This window comes from Pongo abelii, chromosome 2 (assembly GCF_028885655.2).
Source record: "Pongo abelii isolate AG06213 chromosome 2, NHGRI_mPonAbe1-v2.0_pri, whole genome shotgun sequence".
Taxonomy (NCBI): domain Eukaryota; kingdom Metazoa; phylum Chordata; class Mammalia; order Primates; family Hominidae; genus Pongo; species Pongo abelii.
Genome location: NC_085928.1, coordinates 65,028,488 through 65,053,105, shown reverse-complemented (window position 1 = coordinate 65,053,105; position 24,618 = coordinate 65,028,488). Strand labels below are relative to the sequence as shown.

At 36.6% G+C, this 24,618-nt stretch overlaps 1 long non-coding RNA gene across 1 annotated transcript in view; it reads right to left on the bottom strand.

Moving 5' to 3' along the window:
* The window catches only part of LOC129058522 (uncharacterized), a 60,671-nt gene that overhangs the window by 27,919 nt on the left and 8,134 nt on the right, over nt 1-24,618 (bottom strand). The window contains exon 2 of the long non-coding RNA XR_008523671.2: nt 3,679-3,814. This is a non-coding gene — a long non-coding RNA (uncharacterized LOC129058522). The remainder of the gene's footprint in view (nt 1-3,678; nt 3,815-24,618) is intronic.

Sequence of the window (24,618 nt, the reverse complement as noted above, 5' to 3'; positions counted from 1 at the left end):
CTCAGTTTGATGTTTCTTCAAAACAAATTTTTGAATACTATTAATTTCCTAGTGACTATGCTTGATAAAATGACTATCTCTGTTTGCTTAAGGAATGCAACACAATTCCTTGCACATAATAACCAGTGATCAAGTGTTTGCTGAATGAAAGAATAAATACATTGGTTGACCTGGCAAAGCACGGAAATACAATTTAAAGGAGAGCAAGTATGACCATGAGAACAAAACATCATGACACTTTTCAATAGAATAAGTGAGAATTTTATATATGGCTGGAGAAAAACAAAAACGCTTGAATGAATAAGTAACATTTAACATTATCCACATATAGGTTTCAAGGGATAAACGTAGAAAAGGGTATTCAGGGAAAAGTCAGTGGTGGGGTTTTCCTAGAGTTATGATGTATGCATGAGAGTAATGGGGAAAGCTGCTATTAGAAAATCAGGATAGAAAAAAATTTAGGAAAAAAATAGTTAATACATATTGGACACCTTAATTTTTTTTTTTTTTTTGAGATGTAGTTTCACTCTTGTTGCCCAGGCTGGAGTGCAATGGTGCAATCTCGGCTCAGTGCAACCTCCACCTCCCGGGTTGAAGTGATTCTCCTGCCTCAGCCTCCTAAGTAGCTGGGATTACAGGCGCCCTCCACCATGCCAACTCCTTTTTGTAGTTTTAGAAGAGACGGGGTCTCACCATGTTGGCCAGGCTAGTCTTGAGCTCCTGACCTCAGGTGATGCATCCATCTCCACCTCCCAAAGTGCTGGGATTACAGGCGTGAGCCACCGCACCTGGCCTGAACACCTTATTTTTATTTTTTGATATTTGCTGTATGATGATACAGAGTAAATTTAACTGTTAATATTCCTTAAAATTATATTACTAGTCTGTAAAATTCGAAGAACAAATGCAACTACTTTCTGATTGTAGCTATTTTGTTGAAAAGGCTCTGGATTACATGTGGTATAAGCAAAAAATAAAATAAAATGTTACATTTCTCCACCACATTCCATTTGACTCCTTTTAAATAACTATTTGAATACCTTTGGTCCAGTCTAATGTAACTAGAACCTCAAAGATCCCCTCCCCTGGTCCAACCCACAGGCTTTATTCTTTAAAGCTTCCCTTCAGGAATCCAGGCAGTCTTCTGTAGGGAGGAGACCAGGCTGGTTCTTTCAAACAGGATTAGTTCATAGGTAAATTCGCAAACCCTTGTCCCACCAGCAGGGGAAGCTCAGCTTTACTCCAATGCAGGCTTAATCCTTGTGCAGCCAGAAAGTATCAGTTCCAGGCACAGCTCCCTGGCATCAAGACTCTTTTCTTGGCAAGAGTCACATGTTAGCGTCTGAAGCTCTAAAGAAAATATGTAAAGTTTTTTGAAGAGCGGCCTTAGCACCCCCTTTCCCTTTACCTGGAGGCGGAGGGAAAACACCTCCTCCCCTTCATGCCCTTGATGCTCCAGGAGAATCCTCAGCCTCCGCTTTGCTGTCCAATCTCATCCTGTAAGTGAAGCAGCTCTAATGCAGCCCATTAGAATGCCCTGCAAAGGTGACCTAGCACCTCATTCTGAACTATGTATCCTATTTTTTGGCATTTGGGGATGTCTATGAAACTGGAAACGTAAGGAAATGCAAGCCAGAACCAGTGCTATGAAACCCACTTGTGTAAGGCTTTATAGCATCAGTGGCTTTTCTCTTTGCCTGTTCCTGCCAGCCCATTGATAATCTCTTTGTTTTCTCTTCTGTAATATAATATAAATAACATAATATAGTATAATCTTTTTATTTTCACTATAAACACTGATGCGGGCCTTGCAATTAACTAAAGAAGGCTTGCCTTTTAGAGGTGCCAGGTAGCTTTAGGGCAGACAATCAATACCAGGTATGCATAACACTTACATAATTCTGAAGTCAGTCTGGCAAGTCTCTCCTTTCCACAAAAACCAAAGTGTTTCCTTATGGGGATTAATAATCTGTCTCATTGTAGATCTGAATATTAAGTTTTATGAGCAAAGCTCTGTTCTCCTCCCAGTTCGACAGATAGCCACATCTTCTCATACAATGCCAACTGCATCCCTGAGAAACAATGGTGACAGTGCAGGCCAGGGTAAATGAATTTGGTGGTGTTGATGTCCGGTCACCAGTGTTGCTTTTAACTCCAGTAAAGTGGATATTGTCACCATTAGTGGCACTTTCATTGACCTCAGTTACATGATCTCCATGTTCTTGTGTGATTTCACCCATGGCAAATTTCAAGGCATTGTCAAGGCTGAGAACAGGAAGCTGGTCATCAACAAGAATCCTACCTCCATCTTCCAGGAATGAGATCTCACCAAAATCAAATGGATGATGCTGGTGCTGAATATGTTGTTGAGTACACTGGTGTCTTTACTATCTTGGAGAAGGCTTGGGCTCACTTAGAAGGTAGAACTAGAAGGGTCATTATCTCTGACCCTTTTGCCGATTCTCCTACGTTTGTGATGTGTGAACCATAATTGGTATGAAAACAACCATATGATTTTCAGCTGTGCCTCTGGCTTCACCAACTGCGTAGTCCCCTTGCCAAGGTCATCTGTGACAACTCTGGCCTCATGGAGAGTTTCATAACCACATTGCATGCCATCACTGTTACCCAGAAAATGCTGGATGGCCCCTCTGGGAGACGGGGGTGATGACCATGGGGCTCTCTGGAACATTATCCCTGCACCTACTGGCACTGCCAAGGCTATGTACAAGGTCATCTCTGAGTTGAATGAGAAGCTCATTAACACGGCCTTTTGTATCCACTGCCAGTGTGTCAGTTGTGGAACTGGCATGCTATCTGAAGAGAGTTGCCAAATATGATAACATCAAAAAGGTGGTGAAGCAGGCATTGGGGCACTTCCTCGGGTGCATCCTGGCCTACACTGAACACCAGGCTTTCCCCTCCGATTTTAACAGTGACACCGACCTTTCCAGCTTTGATGTTAGAGCTGGCATTGCTCTCAAAGACCACTTTGTCAAGCTCATTACCTGGTATGGCAATGAAGTTGGCTATAGCAATGGGGTGTTGGACCTGACGGGCCACATGGCCACCAAGGAATAAAAGCTCCCTGGTCCACCAGCCTTTGAGAGAACATGAGAGGGAGAGGGGTACTCATTTGCTAGAGTCCCTGCCCCTACTCAGTCGCCTATCACATTGAGACTCTGTCCTTCGTGATGCATTTTTCAACCCAGAACCCCTGAAGAATGGGAGTCTTACATTTTACCAAGTACTGTCAATAAAGTTCCCTGCAATAAAGCTCCCTGCAAAAACGAACAAACAAAAAACAGCCAATATTTAATGAGTTAAAACTATGATGCAAGGGGCAAGCAGATGGGAACTCCTATTGCAATGCACTTGAGATCTTTTATATTTCATAAATGCAAATGAGTGTCAGCAAGCTCTTTCATTCAAGCTTAGGCCGGAGGTGTTCAGGTCACAATGAGTCAGCAAAAAAAGACATAAAAGGAAGCATAGAGTTACCTAAGATGGCTCCCAGAAATGTATGAATAGTCAAGAAAGAACAGAGTTAATGCAACGACAACAAAAAAACCTAGTCATTGTTAAGCTCCAGTGTAAGCCACAGTAATACTGCTATCCAGATATCAGCTAAGCAACGCTGCTATTTGATATTTAGATAAAATTAGCTTAAGCTCTTACCTCAAGTCCTGTGGGAAGTCCTGCCGCCAATTCTTGCAGGGATTAAAATTCTCATGGTCATTTTTGATGGACATTTCTACTTCTGTGAAACTCAGATAGCTTCTCCCATAAGGCTTTGTTTTTGAAGCAGTAGTCACTGAAAATTTAGGAAGATCAAGATAGTTTTTATCTCAACAAGGCATACCATTTAAAATTGATCTTAGATATTTCTGTTACAGCCTCTGGCTGCTACTCCATCTAGGATATTTCCAATGATTACTTTCTGTACTACCTTCAGCTTCCTGATAAAGGTTCTCTCTTATCCCCCTGTGAAGGCTTAAAAATCACAACCCCCACCCCCCCAAGAAGATATCTACATCTTAATTCCCAATTCCCAGAACCTGTAAATGTTACCTCATGATGACAAAAACAAAAACAAAAACAAAAAAATTATGATTAAATTAAGGCTCTTGAAGCAGGAAGATTATCCTGTCTGGATGGGCCTTAAATCCAATCATCTGCATTTTTATAACAGGGAGTCTAGGGGAGATCTTACAGGCAGTCACACAGGAAAGAAGAGGATGTGCAGACGGAGCAGAGAGAGGTTTGAAAGTGCTAGCCTTGAAGATTGGTGTGATGTCACCACAAGCAAAGCATGTTAGAAGCCATCAGAAACTGAAGGAGACAAGAAACAGATTCTTCTAGACCCTCAAAAGGAATGCAGCTCTGTCAACCATCTTGATTTTAGACTTCTAGTCTCAAGAATTCTGAAATAATTTATTTCCGTTGCTTTATGCCAAAAGCCTTGTGGGAATTTGTCACAACAGCCACAGAAACTAATACACTCTCACATCTCTCTTACCTCTTCCATACTTCTGTTCTCTCTATTCTCTTTCACCCCTAGTTTCTCTTTGTTTACTGTGTGAAGTTAACTGTCCCTTTGTGTATATCTTGGTTTTCAGAATGTTCACCTTTGCACTTCATCTGAAGTGCAGAATGATCTACCCAGTGAGAACTGTGTAAAAGGTGTTCAACCCTTCCAACAGCCATTTTCTGAAATTTAGATTAGATTGAATTTCTAGGTTATAGTTTCCCTACATAAGCAACCCCTGCCCCCACCTTGAGTTCTTGGTAAGATGGTAGTAGAGTGAGTCTGAGGGAATAAAAATTTTTACTCTTTTAGTTACAACACATATGAAGATCGGAAATCTGGATAAAACTTCCTTACAAATATAAAAAATTGACTTTTAAAAATACTTCGAAATAACAGGTAATACAATCATATATGGGATAATGAGAATAAAAGGTTAAAAAGCCCAGCAGACTACACATATTTACCATGTTTAATAGAGACACACCTAATTGTGCAAACTTTCAGAAACCCTTCATGAGAGGAGGGATTGAATCAAGTCTACGCTCATATCATACTGCAGCTTGAGATTAATTGTAATGGTCAGTAACTGACTGAAACGTTTATGTATTTTGGTAATACTTAACATATTGTGGGTTTATCAGAGTGTGATTTGCAAAAACACCAAAGACACTGGTTAAACATTCAGATTGATTCAACCTGGACCTGAGTCAGACACTCTGACACAGAGAACCAACAATTTATATTTCTAACAAACTAAATTTCAGAATCACTGGTCTTCAGAGTGTGACTCAAATATTCCATTTTGTTACACATCTCTGTTTAAGGCTCCTAACTTCCACCTTAGGCAACACCTTAATTGGAATGGACTGCTGTTTCTCTCTACATGAAATAGATACCCAGTTTGAGATGGGTTAACTCTTATTTGATCTACTTAAATTGCTACCCATGTGACAAAGAAAAAGAAGTCTGAGATGATTTTTAAACCACCATAAAAGACATCCACAAATCACTCATATAGAGCGGAATAGCATAAGCTGCTGAGCATACCAATAGAGTCACACCTAAAAGAAGCCTAAGGGAGGATATTCCAAACTGCCTCTGCTCTTGATTTTTTTTTTTTCCTTTCAAAAGGCTCAGACTGAAGACCACTGCTGTTAGCTCTCTGGATGATTTTTGAAAGTCCTGAGGTGCAGCATAAGAAAGGCAATAATCTCCCAGGCAACTAGATCTGCAACCTCACAGGGGGCCAAGAAACACAGCTTTTTACTTCTGAGTTGATGGGTTACTTTGGAGACCAAAATTATATAACACAACCTGATACTGCCAGCTAAGAGGGAAAATGGGTATTTTTTTATCATTCATTATAGTAACATTTTTATAAGATTTATGGAAGTTAAGAAATGTAAATTTTGGTTCATTTCATTTTCTGATATGGCATTTGCTTTAAATAGAATATGTTAAAGACTGGTGAAGAGGAAGTACACAGGATTGATTTTCAAGCTCATCATATTACAATAGATCCATTTTTATTTTTTAACTGATAACTTTATTACATGGTATATGTATCTGGAATTTTACTGTTCACTGGTTTTCACAGCTATCTGTAACAATGCACAAGGAAATAATATTTATCAATGGTAAGCTCTATTTCTTCAATAGTCAAGCAAGTTTTGCAAGCTACACTATGTGGACAGGAATGGACTTCCATATCACCAGAATCATCATAAATTCTGTTTATTTGTCACTGCTTATATGAAGTAAAAATTAGTGCAAATTAGGAGATTCACTAACTTTCAAAATATAAGCTAGTCCAGGTGCAGTGGCTCACGCCTGTAATCCCAGCACTTTGGGAGGCCGTGGTGGGCAGATCACCAGGTCAGGAGGTGGAGACCATCCTGGCCAACATGGTGAAACCCCACCTCTACTAAAAATACAAAAATTAGCTGGGCGTGGTGGCTTGCACCTGTAGTCCCAGCTACTCAGGAGGGTGAGGAAGGAGAAGATTGTGGCACTACATTTCAGCCTGGTGACAGAGCAAAACTCCATCAAAAATAAATAAATACTAGTTGCCTTTTTCTTTTCCTCTCGGTAGGAGGACACAAGTGGTTTATAAAAGCTTAAGAGTTTCTTTACCTGAGAACTAACCATCCTGTTTCACTGGCGTTTTTATGACATTGGGGAATAAATCATGCACCAACCGCATGTTTTTATGGCAACCTTCTTGTCAGAGAAGCCTTGTTTTGCTTATCGTGAGATGTTCAGGAAATTAACACTCTGCTGCTCTGAAAGAGCCCTCAGACAGCCCAGATTGAAGAACAGATTGCCTCGGCAATTCCTCTGTTCCTTTGTCACACCTTAATAATTATGCACATTAAGCACCAAAATGCCTCCTATTGTGCACTGCTCGGGATCACGGTACCACAGAGGAAGCCAACATGAACACAATGGATCAGGAGTATTAACCAGATCCCATCTTTTATCAGATCATGTGTAGCAGCCAATGAATTGAAATTAAAGAGCAGTACTTGAAAGGAGCACTTGAAAAAATGTTCCCAACTTCATTATTGCAAAGAAAAAAAAAGGAGATGAATTAAAACTGGAGACATTATATACATTTTTATTGTATAAGCCTAAACAAATGACCTATACTAGTTTCCAAGTTGAAAAAGAGCACAGAATTTTTTTTGCTTTAAAAATAATAATAATAAAGAATTTTAAAAATAACTTTCTTGGATCAAAATGGAAAAATAAAGAAATATTAAAAATCAAAGGTAGCAAGTTGATACTTCAATAAATTGTTCCTGTGAATTAAATTAGTGTACAGTTGTCAAGAAATTATAAAATAATTATTTGGTTTACGATATTAGATTCCTGTTTTTATATAATTTTTGATTAATTTTATAAAATAAAAGCAGACAATCTGATACGGTATTAGCCTTTTTTGATAATATTTACTGAAGCAGCATTTTTGCTTACCTTCTATAGCATTTGTGCACAAATTTGGGAGTCATTTCTTGCTAGTTATACTTTGGAGACCAGCAGTAATTATTGTTTAGAATAGTAGGTATATTATTGTATTTCTTGCTATCATAGTAATAGGTAACACAAAACTACACATTGCTGAGATAATTATTCAGAATAATTGGTATGCCAAGTTCCCCTTTAAAAAATTAAAATCATTTTTAGTTTGACAATGTATTCGTTTAGCACTTTTTTTTTTTTTTTTTTTTACTTTAAATGAATTCAGTGCCTCAGAAAAGTGCTGGATTGACAGACTTTTGGAGAGGAGGCTTTTGTTTATCCCTCAAATGAGGACAGCATGGGCAGCAGCAGGGGAAGCTTCCACTTTTAGGCAGGTGGAACTCTCAAAAAAGAAAATTCACACTCCTGTCAATACCATTTAAAGTTCTCACTTACACCAGTTTCACATGAAATAAAGCATTTTGTGGTTGTGACTCACATCTCACTCTTCTTCCCATGCTAAACTAAAGTTTTCCGGCCAATTCTGGAATTAATGTAAATCTGCCCGTGTCCCTGGCTCAGGATGAGAGCCTGCAAAACTAATACTACCATTTCTAAACTCCAATAATGTGTCATCTTTTATCTGTGAAATTCATCCTCAGTCTGACTGGAAACAGATTAAAATAAACTAGAGAGAGGAGGTGGTCAACGGGAATCTGGTTCGTTTCATGTGTATGGACATAACAGATATTTATTTAATCCAACAACAGTATTTATTTTTCTCTTCCTAGATGTGACTGCTTCAAAAAAATCTTCACGCTGATTATTTTCCAGTTTCTGAAAAGAAAATTGTTCTCAGGAGAAATTCTGTAAAAATGTCCACTACCTACTAACCCCCATTACTAAAATTTTCAGCTGTCTGCTCTCTGAATTTCTTATTTTACATATTTTTTCTGCTTCCAGGCTCCTGGAGATGAGCTGTACCCACATATCAATGAGATGATTTCTTTCTTTATTTCAATGATATCCATATACTGCTTGAATGTTCCCCAACTTAAACCCTGCTAAGTTTAGCTGTTTTCTTTGTATAGTTCTTAAGAGCTTAATTGAGATATAATTCACATATTATACAAATAATGCATTTAAATTGTACAGTTCAATGTGTTTTAGTGTACCTACAGAGTTGTTAATCATCATCACAATTTAACTGTAGAACATTTTCATTATTTTAAAAGGAAACCTAGTACACATTAACAGTCACTCACAATCCGTACTCCCTTCTCTACCCCCAGCCACAGGCACCTCTAAAACCATTTATCTATTCTTTGTCTCTAGAGGTTTATTTTCCTATTCTAGACATTCCATTTAAATAGCATTATATCATATAAGATTATTTGTGAGTGATGTATTCCAGTTAGCAAAATATTTTAAAAATTCATCAACATTGCAGCATATATCAGTATTCAATTTTTTTTATTGCCAAGTGACATTCTGTTATGGATACATTTTATTTATTCATTCAGCAGTTAATGGGCATTTGCATTTTAACCTTTTGGTTTTAAGTTTAATGAATAATGTTATGACCATTCCTGCACACATATTGTGTGAAGATGTTTTTCCATTTTTCTTGGGTGTATACCTAGAAGTGGAATTGTTGAGTCATATGATAACTCTATGCTTAATATTTTCAAGAATGGTCACTTTATTTTCCAATACAGTTGTACCACTTTGCACTCCTACTAGTAATGTATGAGAGTCCCAATTTCTCCATTTCCTCACTAACACTTGTAATTAATTGTTTATTGTAGTCATTGCAGTGGGTTTCAGGAGCAGTATCTCATTGTAGTTTTTATTTGCATTTCCCTAATGGCTAATGATGTTGAGCATCTTTTCACGTATTTCTTGGCTTCACCTATCCTCTTTTGAGAAATATCTATTCAGATGCTTTGTGCATTTTTTAAAAATTGGGTTATTTATGTTTTTGAGTTGTCAGAGTCCTTTATATTTTCTAAAAACTTAGGCTTTATCAGACATATTGTTTGCAAATATTTCCCCAGTTCTGTGGATTTGACATGAAAGTCTTTTAATTTTGGGGAAATCCAAACTATTTTTTCTTTTGCTGCTTGTGTTTTTATTGTTATATCTAAGAAGGCATTTCTTAACCCATAGTAACTCCATGTTTTACTCTAAGACTTCTGTAGGTTTAGCTTACAGTTAGGATTTGAATTAGCTATAGGTTACAGAATAATAACCAATAAGAATATAGAATAATATAAATATTGGAATAAAGAATAATGAATAAGATATAGAATTATTTTGCATGTGAACATCTAGTTGTCACTGCATCATTACTTGAAAAGACTATTTTTTCCCCTTTGAATTTTCTTGGCATGACTTTCAAAAATCAATTAACAATAAAGGTAGAAGGTTATCTTTGGAACTCAATCTAATTTCATTTTTCTATATGCCTATCATTATGGCAGACCAATCTATCTGTATCATAGACGCTTTGTATTAAGTTTAGAAATCAGAAAATACTCCAACTTTGTTCTATTTCAAGATTGTTTTGACTATTCTGGGTCTCTTGAATTTTCATATGTATTTCAGGATGAATTTACCAATTTCCTTTAAAAAGAAAGCAGTGGGAATTTTGATAGGGCTCGCATTAAATTTAGATCAATTTAGGAGTATTGGCATTCTAGATATTCCATTTAAATAGTATTATATCATATAAAGTTACATGATATACTAACTACATCAAGGCTTTTATAAATATAGATGTCTTTCTATGTATTAAGTCTCATTTAGTAACGTTCAAAATAGTGTAGTTTTCACAGTACAAGTACTGCACTTCTTTTGTTAAATTAATTCCTTATTATTTTATTTTTATTTGATGATTATTCATTACTGCTGTATGGAAATACAGCTGATCTTTGGATATTGATACTGAATCCTGCAAGCCTGCTGAAGTAGTTTATTAGCTCTTATATGAGCTCTTATATCATTGTTTAGTAGATTCCTTCTGATTTCTGCATACAAAATTATATCAGTTTCAAAAGAAGAAATTTTTAAATTCCTTCCTTCCAATCTTGTTTACATATATATGTACATATGTGTGTATATATGTATTGCCTTATTGCCCTGACAAAAATTAAATACAATATTGAATAGAATGTTAGAGTAGAATTATATGTCTTGTTCTCAGGATTAGAGGGAAAGGTTTTAGTCTTTCACCATTAACTATAGTGTTATCATGTATCATTTTATAGATTGTCTTCATCAGGTTGAACAATTTCCCCTTGATTTATAGTTTTTGAGTGATTTTATTAGGAGAGAGTGTTGAATTTTTTCAAAGAATTTTTGTTCCTATTGAGATAATTATGTGATTTTTATCTTTTATTCTATTAATATGATCAATTATATTGATCTTGTAGGTTAAACCTACCTTGCATTCCTGGGATAAATTCCTCTTGGCCATGGAATATAACACTCTGTAGATGTTACTGGATTTGTTTGCTATATTTAATTGAGAATTTTTTCATCTACACTTATAAGAGATATTGGTCTGAAGTTTTCTCTATTTTGTGATGTGTTTGTCTGACATTGGCCTCAGGGAAATACTGGCCTCATAGAACCAACTGGAAAAAAAAGGGAGAAGTAATATGCAATTATACTGCCTTTATGATTACCTACCTACTTGTTTTTACCAGTGCTCTTTTTGTTGAGTGTGTGTGGATTCAAATTACTGCCGGATGTTACTTGCTTTCTGCCTAAAATACTTATTTCATATTTCTTGTATGGTGTATCTACTAGCAAGAAACTAATTCACTTAAAATCTGGAAATAATTTGTTTTTACCTCAGTTTTTGAAAAATTTGCTATTTATAAGATTCTTGGCTGACAAGTCTTTTTAGTCACTTTGAATCATTGCATCATACCACTGTCATCTGAACTTCATTGTTTCTGATGAGAAAGCAGCTGCTGTTCTTATTCCAGTCTCCTTGCATTTTCCTGTGACAAGTTGAGTTTTATTTGCTGCTTGTAAGATTTTCTCCTTATTTTACACTTTTAACCTTTTTAAACATGATATTTTTCAGTGAGGATTTCTTTGTTTTTTGTTTTGTATTGTTTTGAGACAGAGTCTCGCTCTGTCACCCAGGCTGGAGTGCAATGGCATGATCTCGGCTCACTGCAACCTCCGTCTCCTGGGTTCAAGCAATTCTCCTGCCTCAGCCTTCTGAGTAGCTGGGAAGTACAGGTGCCCACCACCATGCCTTGCTAATTTTTATGTTTTTAATGGAGAGGGGTTTTCGGCATGTTGGCCAGGCAGGTTTCAAACTCCTGACCTCAGGTGATCTGCCCACCTCAGCCTCCCGAAGTGCTGGGATTACAGGTGTGAGCCACTGCGCCCAGCCGGATCTCTTTGTTTTTTCTCCTACTAGAGTTCTTCGAGAATCTTGGACATGTGAAATAATGTATTTTATCAGATTTGGTAAATTTTCAGACATTATGTCTTATAATATTTTTTTCTTCTCCACTTCTCACTTCCCCTCCACATAGTATCATTACTCATATATTGGTTCATTTAATGGTGTCCTATGTTTCTCTGAGGCTCTGTTTATTTTTCTTTCTTTGTTTCTCTATTCTTCACATTACACATTTTTATCAATCTGTCTTCAAGTTTACTGACTTTTTTTTCTTCTGACATCTCAAAACTACTATTGAGCCTCTCTGGTAAGTTCTTCATTTTGGTAACAGTGCTTTTCATCTACAGAATTTTTATTTAGTTCATTAAAAAATACTTTCTATCTCTTTATTGATATTCACTATTTGATGAGACATTGTTATCATATCTTCCTTTAATTCATTCAACATGGTTGTCTTTATTTCTTTCAAAATAGTTATAGCTGGTTTGAAGTTTTTATCTGCTAAGTGTTATCAACTGCATCCTCAAAGACAGTTTCTACTGTGTGCATTTTTTCTTGTGTATGGGTCCCATTTTTTTTGTTTCTTTGCGTTACTGATAATTTTTTGTTGTAAACTGTACATTTTAGATAGTAGTTATAATAACTCTGGATCCTGACACCTCTCCACTTCCCATCTTATTGTTTGGTTGTATACTTGTTTAGTGACTTGACTGGACCAATTCAGTGAAGTCTACTTACTGCACACTGTGCAGCTTCTCACATTGCTCTTCAGAGGGGACAGGCTTGGGTATGCGCAGAGTCTTCACCTAACCTTCACACAGATGACTGTGATTTTAGCTGGGGTTTTAGCTCTTTGTCTCTTTCACTGATCTTCCTATTAAACTTTGGATGATCTGTTGTGAATGGCATCAAATCTAGTTACCTTTCACTAATTACTAGCTGGTTGTTGTATTGTTTTTAACAATGCTCTGGGGCATAAAATTTTCCATAGTCACATCCAAATAGAGTGTGGTCCCTTTTGCAGGATTAAACTGAAAGATTTTCATCAGGCCGGACTTTGAGGCTTGGTTTGAATCCTTAAAAGTCAATGTCTTTTGAGAGAGTGATAGCAATTTCTATTCTTATAGCATGCATCTCCCCTTGGACAGAAAGTCTTCCACTGCTTCTGACCAGGAGGCAGGAATAGTGGCCCAGTTCTCTTAGAATGAAAATTCTCTCCTAGGTTTGGACATTGGAATGATGGTGGTCTATGGTAGTTTTGTCTTCTAATTTTCCTACTGTCATGGAACCTCCACCATATGAGTAAACTGAGGTGGGAGGCAACTGGGGCTTAGTTTTCTTGGTCTGCTGCACCTAGCTTGAGAGTTTCCATTTTGCAGGTAAGGGTTGGGTTGAAAAAGGAAACCCCAGTGCTTTCTGTCATGTTTGCATGGAATAAAGCTTTTTCTTTTTTTTTTAATATATATATATATATATTTTTATTATACTTTAAGTTCTAGGGTACATGTGCACAATGTGCAGGTTTGTTACATACATATACATGTGCCATGTTGGTGTGCTGCACCCATTAACTCCTCATTTACATTAGATATATCTCCTAATGCTATCCCTCCCCCTTCCCCCCACTCCACAATAGGCCCCAGTGTGTGATGTTCCCCTTCCTGTGTCCAAGTGTTCTCAGTGTTCAATTCCCACCTATGAGTGAGAACATGCAGTGTTTGATTTTTTGTCCTTGCAATAGTTTGCTGAGAATGATGGTTTCCAGCTTCATCCATGTCCCTACAAAGGACATGAACTCATCCTTTTTTATGGCTACATAGTATTCCATGGTGTATGTGCCACATTTTCTTAATCCAGTCTATCATTGTTGGACATTTGGGTTGGTTCCAAGTCTTTGCTATTGTGAATAGTGCCACAATAAACATACGTGTCCATGTGTCTTTATAGCAGCATGATTTATAATCCTTTGGGTGTATGCCCAGTAATGGGTTAGCTGGTTATTTTGCTCGTTAGTTGATGCAGTTTCTTCCTAGCATCGATGGTCTTTACAATTTGGCATGTTTTTGCAGTGGCTGGTACTGGTTGTTCCTTTCCATGTTTAGTGCTTCCTTCAGTAGCTCTTGTAGGGCAGGCCTGGTGGTGACAAAATCTCTCAGCATTTGCTTGTCTGTAAAGGATTTAATTTCTCCTTCACTTATGAAGTTTAATTTGGCTGGATATGAAATTCTGGGTTGAAAATTCTTTAAGAATGTTGAATATTGGCCCCCACTCTCTTCTGGCTTGTAGAGTTTCTGCCAAGAGATCAGCTGTTAGTCTGATGGGCTTCCCTTTGTGGGTAACCCGACCTTTCTCTCTGGCTGCCCTTAACATTTTTTCCTTTATTTCAACTTTGGTGAATCTGACAATTATGTTTCTTGGAGTTGCTCTTCTGGAGGAGTATCTTTGTGGCGTTCTCTGTACTTCCTGAATTTGAATGTTGGCCTGCCTTGCTAGATTGGGGAAGTTCTCCTGGATAATATCCTGCAGAATGTTTTCCAACTTGGTTCCATTCTCCCTGTCACTTTCAGGTACACCAATCAGACGTAGATTTGGTCGTTTCACATAGTCCCATATTTCTTGGAGGCTTTGTTCGTTTCTTTTTATTCTTTTTTCTCTAAACTTCTCTTCTCACTTCATTTCATTCATTTGATCTTCAATCACTGATACCCTTTCTTCCAGTTGATCGAATCAGCTACTGAAGCTTGTGCATTTGTCACGTAGTTCTCGTGTCATGGTTTTCAGCTCCATCAGGTCCTTTAAGGCCTTCTCTGCATTGGTTGTTCTAGTTAGCCATTCGTCCAATCTTTTTTCAAGGTTTTTAACTTCTTTGCGATGGGTTCTAACTTCCTCCTTTAGCTCAGAGAAGTTTGATCGTCTGAAGCCTTCTTCTCTCAACTCGTCAAAGTCATTCTCCATCCAACTTTGTTCCATTGCTGGTGAGGAGCTGTGTTCCTTTGGAGGAGGAGAGGCACTCTGATTTTTAGAATTTTCAGTTTTTCTGTTCTGTTTTTTCCCCATCTTTGTGGTTTTGTCTACCTTTGGTCTTTGATGATGGCTATGTACAGATGGGGTTTTGGTGTGGATGTCCTTTCTGTTTGTTAGTTTTCCTTTTAACAGTCAGGACCCTCAGCTACAGGTCTGTTGGAGTTTGCTGGAGGTCCACTCCAGACCTTGTTTGCCTGGGTATCAGCATCGGAGGCTGCAGAACAGCGAATATTGCTGAACAGCAATGTTCTGGAGGTTTCGACTCAGAGGGGTATCTGGCCATGTGAGGTGTGTCAGTCTGCCCCTACTGGGGGGTGCCTCCCAGATAGGCTAGTTGGGGGTCAGGGACCCACTCTGGGAGGCAGTCTGTCCGTTCTCAGATCTCAAACTCCATGCTGGGAGAACCACTACTCTCTTCAAAGCTGTCAGACAGGGACATTTAAGTCTGCAGAGGTTTCTGCTGCCTTTTGTTTGGTATGCCCTGCCCCCAGAGGTGGAGTTTACAGAGGCAGGCAGGCCTCCTTGAGCTGCGGTAGGCTCCACCCAGTTCGAGCTTCCAGGCCGCTTTGTTTACCTACTTAAGCCTCAGCAGTGGTGGGCATCCCTCCCTCAGCCTCGCTGCTGCCTTGCAGTTCGATCTCAGACTGCTGTGCTAGCAATGAGCCAGGTTCCGTGGGTGTGGGACCCTCTGTGCCAGGCGGCGGGATATAATCTCCTGGGTGCCATTTGCTAAGACCATTGGAAAAGTGCAGTATTAGGGTGGGAGTGAATTGATTTTCCAGGTGCCCTCTGTCACAGCTTTGCTTGGCTATGAAAGGGAATTCCCTGACCCATCGTGCTTCCCGGGTGAGGTGATGCCTCGCCCTGCTTTGGCTCATGCTTGGTGTGCTGCACCCACTGTCCTGCACCCACTGTCCGACAAGCCCCAGTGAGATGAACCCGGTACCTCAGTTGGAAATGCGGAAATCACCCATCTTCTGTGTTGCTTACACTGGGAGCTGTAGACTGGAGCTGTCCCTATTCGGCCATCTTGGAACTGCCCCTCGGAATAAAGCTTTTTCACTGGAGCTGGGAAGAATGGATGAGTAATGCTCATAGCTTTTACTTCTTAGGAAGAAGTCAAAATGTTAGACAGGGAGCTGGGAGAAGAGTAAATTCCATCTTCTTGGCTACACCTGCCTAGAGTAGAACTTTTATCACACTGAGCTGGGGGAGGAGGGTGAGTAGGTTATAGGTGAAATGGCAGAGATTCCAATTGCATGGACTCTCTTGAGTAAATGTTTCTCCGTTTGCTGTATGCCCTTAGGACAATTTCCAGAGATTTAAAGAGGTTTAATTTTAATTTTAATTTTTTTTTTGTAATTATCATGAGCTATAGTTGTTTTGTGGAAAGCTATGGTTGTTTTGTTTTAGAAGAGGGTCCAAAGCAATCCTCACACTACCATTCCACAAGTATTTCCTGCCCTTTGCACATTTTTGCAGTCTGGCAAGTTTGTCTTATGGTATTTATGTATTTTCCAGTTCCTCTACTCACATGTGTATTTTTAGAGGACAGATTCTATGCATCTGAGTTTTGTACACTTTTCTCAGTTGGTGTTTGCTAAAGAATACACCATACTTTCCACATATAATAGTCTGGCTAAACCTCATCCATTCAAAATATTATATTTTCCCCTAAAGGTCATCTTTATTGCCTTTTAAGGTATTTCTACTTTTCACATTTCTTTATTGTCTACTTTGACATGTCTCATAATTCATAAAGCTCCGTGAACCAAAGCAGTGATTCTTGGATGTACCCTAATCTCCTCAATTAATTTTGTTATGTTCTTTGTATTCCCTACAAGTTGTTTAATTATTTTAGAAGTACGGGACCAAAGTTCCCAAATTACAGATCTAAATTATGGCAGTGTATATGAACAGGAATAGATTTACCACATGTTTTCAGCAATATTCCCAATGATAAATATAACTATATGTTATTGAGCACTTTCTATGGGTCAAGACTTCTCCTAATTTTTTCACATGTATTTTTTAAATTTAATTCACTCTAGTCTCTGCTAGTCAAATATCGAAAGCATTGTTTTATACATAAGGACAATAAGAAAGAGAAGTTAAGTAACTTGCCTAATATGACACAGTGACACAGCTGAATTATATATTTTAACAGGAAATAGAAAATATTTTCTCTTATCACAAATCCCATGAGATCATGCTCCACATTTAGTTGACACTTATAGTGTCAGCAAGGCATTAGGATATTTTTAGGGACCAGATAATAACAAATCTAGGTACAATATTAATATAGACAACTCAAGCAAATATTCTGATCAGGTGATTTAGCTTATGTATATAATTTTTCATATCCTCAAAATAATAAATTTATAGGAATGGTCTTAGAAAAAAATAAAATTTGGGGACAATAGGTCTTTATTTTCATGCGATTCTGGATTGAATATGTCTAACCGTAAAATAATGTTACTTTTTCCAGTCTTTCCCCCCAAAATCTGCTATGTTTATGTGTTCAATTTAATATCTCCTTTTCCATTATGTACATTGGGACCATGCTACATGGCTTACAGTAAGGAATCATTGTGATCTGAAAAACCAAACCCAACATCATATTTCTTAGCTCTAATATCATTAGACAGTCATATTTTATAGCTGTGACAGCAAGGCTATGACAGATGACACTTTGAGAGTGTTGGGGGAGAAAGCTCATATAGCACTTAATCAAATGGTTGCAATGTCTAAAAGGATTAAAGTCAAGCAGACTATGACTCATAAAATTATGTTTCCTATTATTATCTTAAAACCGACAATGAAATACTGTCTTAAATGTGTATGTATGTGTGTGTATTTCCTATTCTTTCTGAAAAAAAATTTCCATAGCACAAAGTTAACATGATTTTTTTTTCCCAGCGAGCTTTGTATATTGATTTTTTTGAAAGTATGCATGTATGTATGTACTCTTTATGCTTCCCGAATACTTGAAATAGTGTCTGTGGTAAACTACACTTGATACACGTATCAAGACTACTTTCTAGCTAATGAGTATTAGACTATTGCATAACTACAAACATCACACACACACACACAGAGTTTCTTTTTCTCTCTCTCTAAAGAATGAATAAACAAAAGAAAAAGAGGAAAGAAAGCAGGAAAGAAGAAAGAAAGAGAAAGAAAGAAAAAGAAAAGAAAGAAAGAAAAAAGAAAAGAAAGGGAGAGGAAGGAAGGAGGGAAGGAAGGAAGGAAGGAAGGATTACTTTTAAGGTTCAGAGATATTTGTTAGCACGTTTTTCAGTGTTTTCATTAGCAAAGTATATGAACAATTCTAATCGTAATTTATTGCTTAAGGTTAGAATAGAACTTGCCCTTTGTTGCCATGGTCAAAAAAAAAAAAAAAAAAAAAAAACAAAGAAAGAATTTCCACTTACTACAGCTTAGAAAACCAAATATGAAAATTGGAAAATCTTCTAGCAAAGAAATTTAAAGTGTGTTGCCCTCCAAAATGAAATTTCCATATTCCTGAATGGCTACTTATAGATGTTTTCTCTCAAATGTTTTCTAAGAAAATTTATTGTCAAATTTTCCTTTTTATAATAACTCTGAATTTTCACATAGAAAATTATAGCTAATTTGTGTATGATGTTTCCAAAGTCTTCCTTTCATTATTGCATTACTCTTTATAATCATCATAGTCTGTTATAGTGAAGACCTACTTTGGATGTACAATAATGGCACTTTTGACAAATTTAACCACAAAACAATGTTATCTATTAGAAACAAGTTACTGAAATAAAAAAAATTAACAGTTAAAACAGATGTGACAAAACTTGCATAATGATTCATAAAATAAATGAGATATATTGAGTCCACAAGGCATGTTATGATTTCTTATAGTTACAATAGGATAAAATAAGTTCCAGGTTAGTGCATTCATTAAGGTTGTCTAATTTTCAGAAACTGTTTTCTGACATTTAGCAAGAAATGCCTGAAATCTGTATAAGCATAACTAAAATTAAAATCTACTCTCTTTGCTTCTGCTACTATATAAATTCCACTATTTTGTACAGTTGAATTCCCCCTCTACACTATCTCTGGGGCCTAATGTAAGAAGAAGCCATAAACGCATTGAGTTGGTCTAAAACTGTGTTTAAAACTCAAATGCTTATAGGTCTCAAATGAATGTAAATGAGTGTCAAACTAAAGCCTCTATGCATCTCCACATTATTTCTGGTTTTCAAAAAGAGAATAACATCTAGATTGTTATATGAAAATTTCCGATTTTTAGTATTGGTTCAAAAAGTTTTCATGAAAAAATTTCAAACTCTATAATCAGAAATCACACACAAACTTATCACTGAAACACACACACGCACACACACACACACACGCACACATGCACCCCACCTAGGTCCAAGTGAAGCCTTCTGACAAATCTATGATGCTTTAGAAACTGATTTAACACTTAAACATTTCCATCTATATACCTAAAATTTAATTTGCAAGAGTGAACATATGAAGTTTGACATCTATATTTCATAATACCCCCATTGATTATACTTTTTTTGTACTTGATACATTCTTATTCAATTCAAATAATGACAATTGTAATGTTTGGTTGAAGAGATAGTGGACACAGTTACTTTTGCTAAAGTGAGGGAATCATAGGGAATACGGTTGTAGTTTTCAAAAATAGTGAACATTATCAAAATGTTCATATTTTGTTTAATGAAACATGACCTTTTCCAAAACACACATATATTTTTGAAACACACATGAAACTTTGGCTTTAAGGATCACAGAAAATGATTGATTTATCTTGGTCATGATTTTAGCTGTCACAAACTCTCAAATGTTTTATTGTACTCTTACTGAAACACGCACATTGCTCAAGCGGTGGAAGCATCCTATATACTAGACAGAATATATCCAAGCATGTAGCTTGCAAATGACATTTGATAAGCAGCGTATGTCTAGATAAAATTGTCATATAAAGCTCTTATATTTCCTAAGCCTGTGGAAGCAAGTCATCAACGTTTATGTTGTCTTGAGAAAAAAATTTATCAAAGCATTATTTTAAAATCTCTGCAATTAAAAAAATACTAAAATGTAACATTTAAAGAGAATACTTAGGTCATAGCCAGTTAAGGCAGATTCACCACTATTTCTTTTTTTTTTTTTCTTTTATTATTATTATTATTATTATTATACTTTAGGTTTTATTCACCACTATTTCACTGATTTGAGAATAAGTTTGCACTTAAAAGATTTCTATTAATATGATGCGATACTTCCCTGGGTAATAGACCTCTAATGTGCAATTGAAACTTCATTTAAAAACTGTGATTTTAATAAAAAACATACAATGAGTATCTGTCAAATTTAAATATCTTTAATAATTGTGTTATGTAACATATATGAAGGGGTTTGAAGATCTTCAGAATTTCATGGAAGTTTAGGCCCAGCTCGGTGGCTCACGCCTTTAATCACAGCACTTTGGAAGGCCAATGTGGGTGGATCACCTGAGGTCAGAAGTACGAGATGAGACTGGGCAACATGGTGAAACCCCATCTCTACTAAAAATACAAAAATTAGTCGGGTGTGGTGGTGCGTGCCTGTGATCCCAGCTACTCGGGAGGCTGAGGCAGGAGTATCACTTGAACCCAGGAGGCGGAAGTTGCAGTGAGCCGAGATCATGCCTCTGCACTCCAGCCTGGTTGACAGAGTGAGATTTGTCTCAAAATAAATAAATAAAGTAATTAATTAATTAATTTAATTAAATAAAAATATTAAAAAAATTAAAAAAAATTTCATGAAGTTCAGTCTTGATGGTGTGAGTTTTTAATGTATTTATTTTGTTACAACTATTTTATTTTTATCTAAATGAACCAACCCCCAAATCCAAAGACTAGTGTTACTCTATACATTATAGAATAAGTTCAATTTCAACATTTGGAATTGTTGATATACATATATTTATGCACAACTAAATAGAAATGGTCTTAGATGATTAAGAATGGATGAGAAAAAATTGACTTTGTAATAGGGCAAAGATAATTTCAAGAAAATTGAGATGGAATATTAAGTGATTAAAAATAGATATCAATGATTGTAAATATTTCATTATTGCATTTTACTAAATAGTATATATGTTTATAAATTTATACATGATTAGAACTAAAGACTCACAGTAATCTAGAATTTAAAAAACCTTTAGGTATTAGCTGGTTCAGGGGTGTCCAATCTTTTGGCTGCCCTGGGCCACACTGGAAGTAAAGAATTGTCTGTGTTCACACATGAAATACACTAACACCAACGATAGCTGATGAACTGAAACAAAACCAAACAAAAACGCAAAAAAAAAAAAAACAAAACTCAAAACGTTTCAAGAAAGATTACAAATTTGTCTTTTAAATCCAATTCGAATCAAATCAAATTCAAAGGCATCCTGGGTCATATGCAGCCCATAGGTTGTGGGTTAGGTAAGCTTGATCTAGTTTATCTCATCTAAATTCTCAAAAATATGGACAAGTTTTGATATACAATCAGCAGAATAAACTAAAATTTAGACCCACATATTCTGGCTTTATGTCCAGGCTCTCCTATCAATAAATATGATTCACATGTAAAATTTAGAATTATTGATTTTCACATAAGGTAAACTAACAGAAGCAGAACTTTGGTTACCTTCTAGGAGTGTCACATCTTGATTTCTTATTAACAATATGCCAGATTTTTGTTCTAATTAATGTTCTATAAATGTCCATATCAATGCCCTCTTATATTTATTAAAATAATTTTATTTCTGTAAATAAAGTTTCCATTAATTTGAGAAAAGTCGGTTCAGCAGAGATAGATTGTAGAAATAGGCAGAGTTGAGTGTTTTATTAATATATTTTTGTATAAATGGTCAGACCACCCTTAAAATGAAGTAGCAACCCGCACTAGCTTGAACCCTTCCTGGGTACTGGTTTTAAAGAAAAAAAATCTTATAAAATCTCATTATGAAAATTAGTTATAGAAAGGTATTTAGAACCTGATGCCTCATTTCTGAATTTCCTGTTTACTTGTTTGGTGAAAATATCTTGTTTGGTGAAAATAATATTTTCTTGATAAAAGTTTATTAATTTCTGACAGAGTCCATTACATTCCTTGTCCAGAAATTTGGTTAATTTAAAACAATAAAAGAGATATCAAAAGTTTAAAAGGGAGCAGGAAAGGCTAAATAATTGAATGATATTTAAATAAACATGAGAATTCATGACATTAAGTATAAAATCTTCATGGTCATCACTTACATAAACAATAAATTTTTGCCATTTATCCTTCTAACTGCCACAACCGCTGAACTGGTTTTCCCACCTCTAATCTTGATCTTTTCCAAATAATTTTCTTCACTGTGCCCGGAACAATCTTCTTAAAAGGCAAATCTAAAGGTGTCACCTCTCTGCTTGAAACCCTTCAACGGTTCCTTTTTCCCTAGAGGATAAAGTCCAAACTTATGTTTGAGACATTAGATGTCCTTTAAAGTCTCATGGCCATTTGCCCTCTTTCTCACTCTTTTTTTTTTCTTTTTATTATTATTATTATTATTATTATACTTTAGGCTCTATGGTACATGTGCGCAATGTGCAGGTAAGTTACATATGTATACATGTGCCATGCTGGTGCGCTGCACCCACCAACTCGTCATCTAGCATTAGGTATATCTCCCAATGCTATCCGTCCCCCCTCCCCCCACCCCACAACAGTCCCCAAAGTGTGATGTTCCCCTTCCTGTGTCCATGTGTTTTCATTGTTCAATTCCCACCTATGAGTGAGAACATGTGGTGTTTGGTTTTTTGTTCTTGTGATAGTTTACTGAGAATGATGATTTCCAATTTCATCCATGTCCCTACAAAGGACATGAACTCATCCTTTTTTATGGCTGCATAGTATTCCATGGTGTATATGTGCCACATTTTCTTAATCCAGTCTATCATTGTTGGACATTTGGGTTGGTTCCAAGTCTTTGCTATTGTGAATAATGCCACAATAAACATATGTGTGCATGTGTCTTTATAGCAGCATGATTTATAGTCCTTTGGGTATATACCCAGTAACGGGATGGCTGGGTCAAATGGAATTTCTAGTTCTAGATCCCTGAGGAATCGCCACACTGACTTCTACAAGGGTTGAACTAGTTTACAGTCCCACCAACAGTGTAAAAGTGTTCCTATTTCTCCACATCCTCTCCAGCACCTGTTGTTTCCTGACTTTTTAATGATTGCCATTCTAACTGGTGTGAGATGGTATCTCATTGTGGTTTTGCTTTGCATTTCTCTGATGGCCAGTGATGGTAAGCATTTTTTCATGTGTTTTTTGGCTGCATAAATGTCTTCTTTTGAGAAGTGTCTGTTCATGTCCTTCGCCCACTTTTTGATGGGGTTGTTTGTTTGTTTCTTGTAAATTTGTTGGAGTTCATTGTAGATTCTGGATATCAGCCCTTTGTCAGATGAGTAGGTTGTGAAAATTTTCTCCCATTTTGTAGGTTGCCTGTTCACTCTGATGGTAGTTTCCTTTGCTGTGCAGAAGCTCTTTAGTTTAATTAGATCCCATTTGTCAATTTTGGCTTTTGTTGCCATTGCTTTTGGTGTTTTAGACATGAAGTCCTTGCCCATGCCTATGTCCTGAATGGTAATGCCTAGGTTTTCTTCTAGGGTTTTTATGGTTTTAGGTCTAACATTTAAGTCTTTAATTCATCTTGAATTGATTTTTGTATAAGGTGTAAGGAAGGGATCCAGTTTCAGCTTTCTACATATGGCTAGCCAGTTTTCCCAGCACCATTTATTGAATAGGGAATCCCTTCACATTAATAATGGGAGACTTTAACACCCCACTGTCAACATTAGACAGATCAACGAGACAGAAAGTCAACAAGGATACACAGGAATTGAACTCAGCTCTGCACCAAGCGGACCTAATAGACATCTACAGAACTCTCCACCCCAAATCAACAGAATATACATTTTTTTCAGCACCACACCACACCTATTCCAAAATTGACCATATACTTGGAAGTAAAGCTCTACTCAATAAATGTAAAAGAACAGAAATTATAACAAAGTATCTCTCAGATCACAGTGCAATCAAGCTAGAACTCAGGATTAAGAATCTCACTCAAAACCCCTCAACTACGTGGAAACTGAACAACCTGCTCCTGAATGACTACTGGGTACATAACGAAATGAAGGCAGAAATAAAGATGTTCTTTGAAACCAACCAGAACCAAGACACAACATACCAGAATCTCTGGGATGCATTCAAAGCAGTGTGTAGAGGGAAATTTATAGCACTAAATGCCCATAAGAGAAAGCAGGAAAGATCCAAAATTGACACCCTAACATCACAATTAAAAGAACTAGAAAAGCAAGAGCAAACACATTCAAAAGCTAGCAGAAGGCAAGAAATAACTAAAATCAGAGCAGAACTGAAGGAAATAGAGACACAAAAAACCCTTCAAAAAATAAATGAATCCAGGAGCTGGTTTTTTGAAAGGATCAACAAAATTGATAGACCGCTAGCAAGATTAATAAAGAAAAAAAGAGAGAAGAATCAAATAGATGCAATAAAAAATGATAAAGGGGATATCACCACCGATCCCACAGAAATACAAACTACCATCAGAGAATAT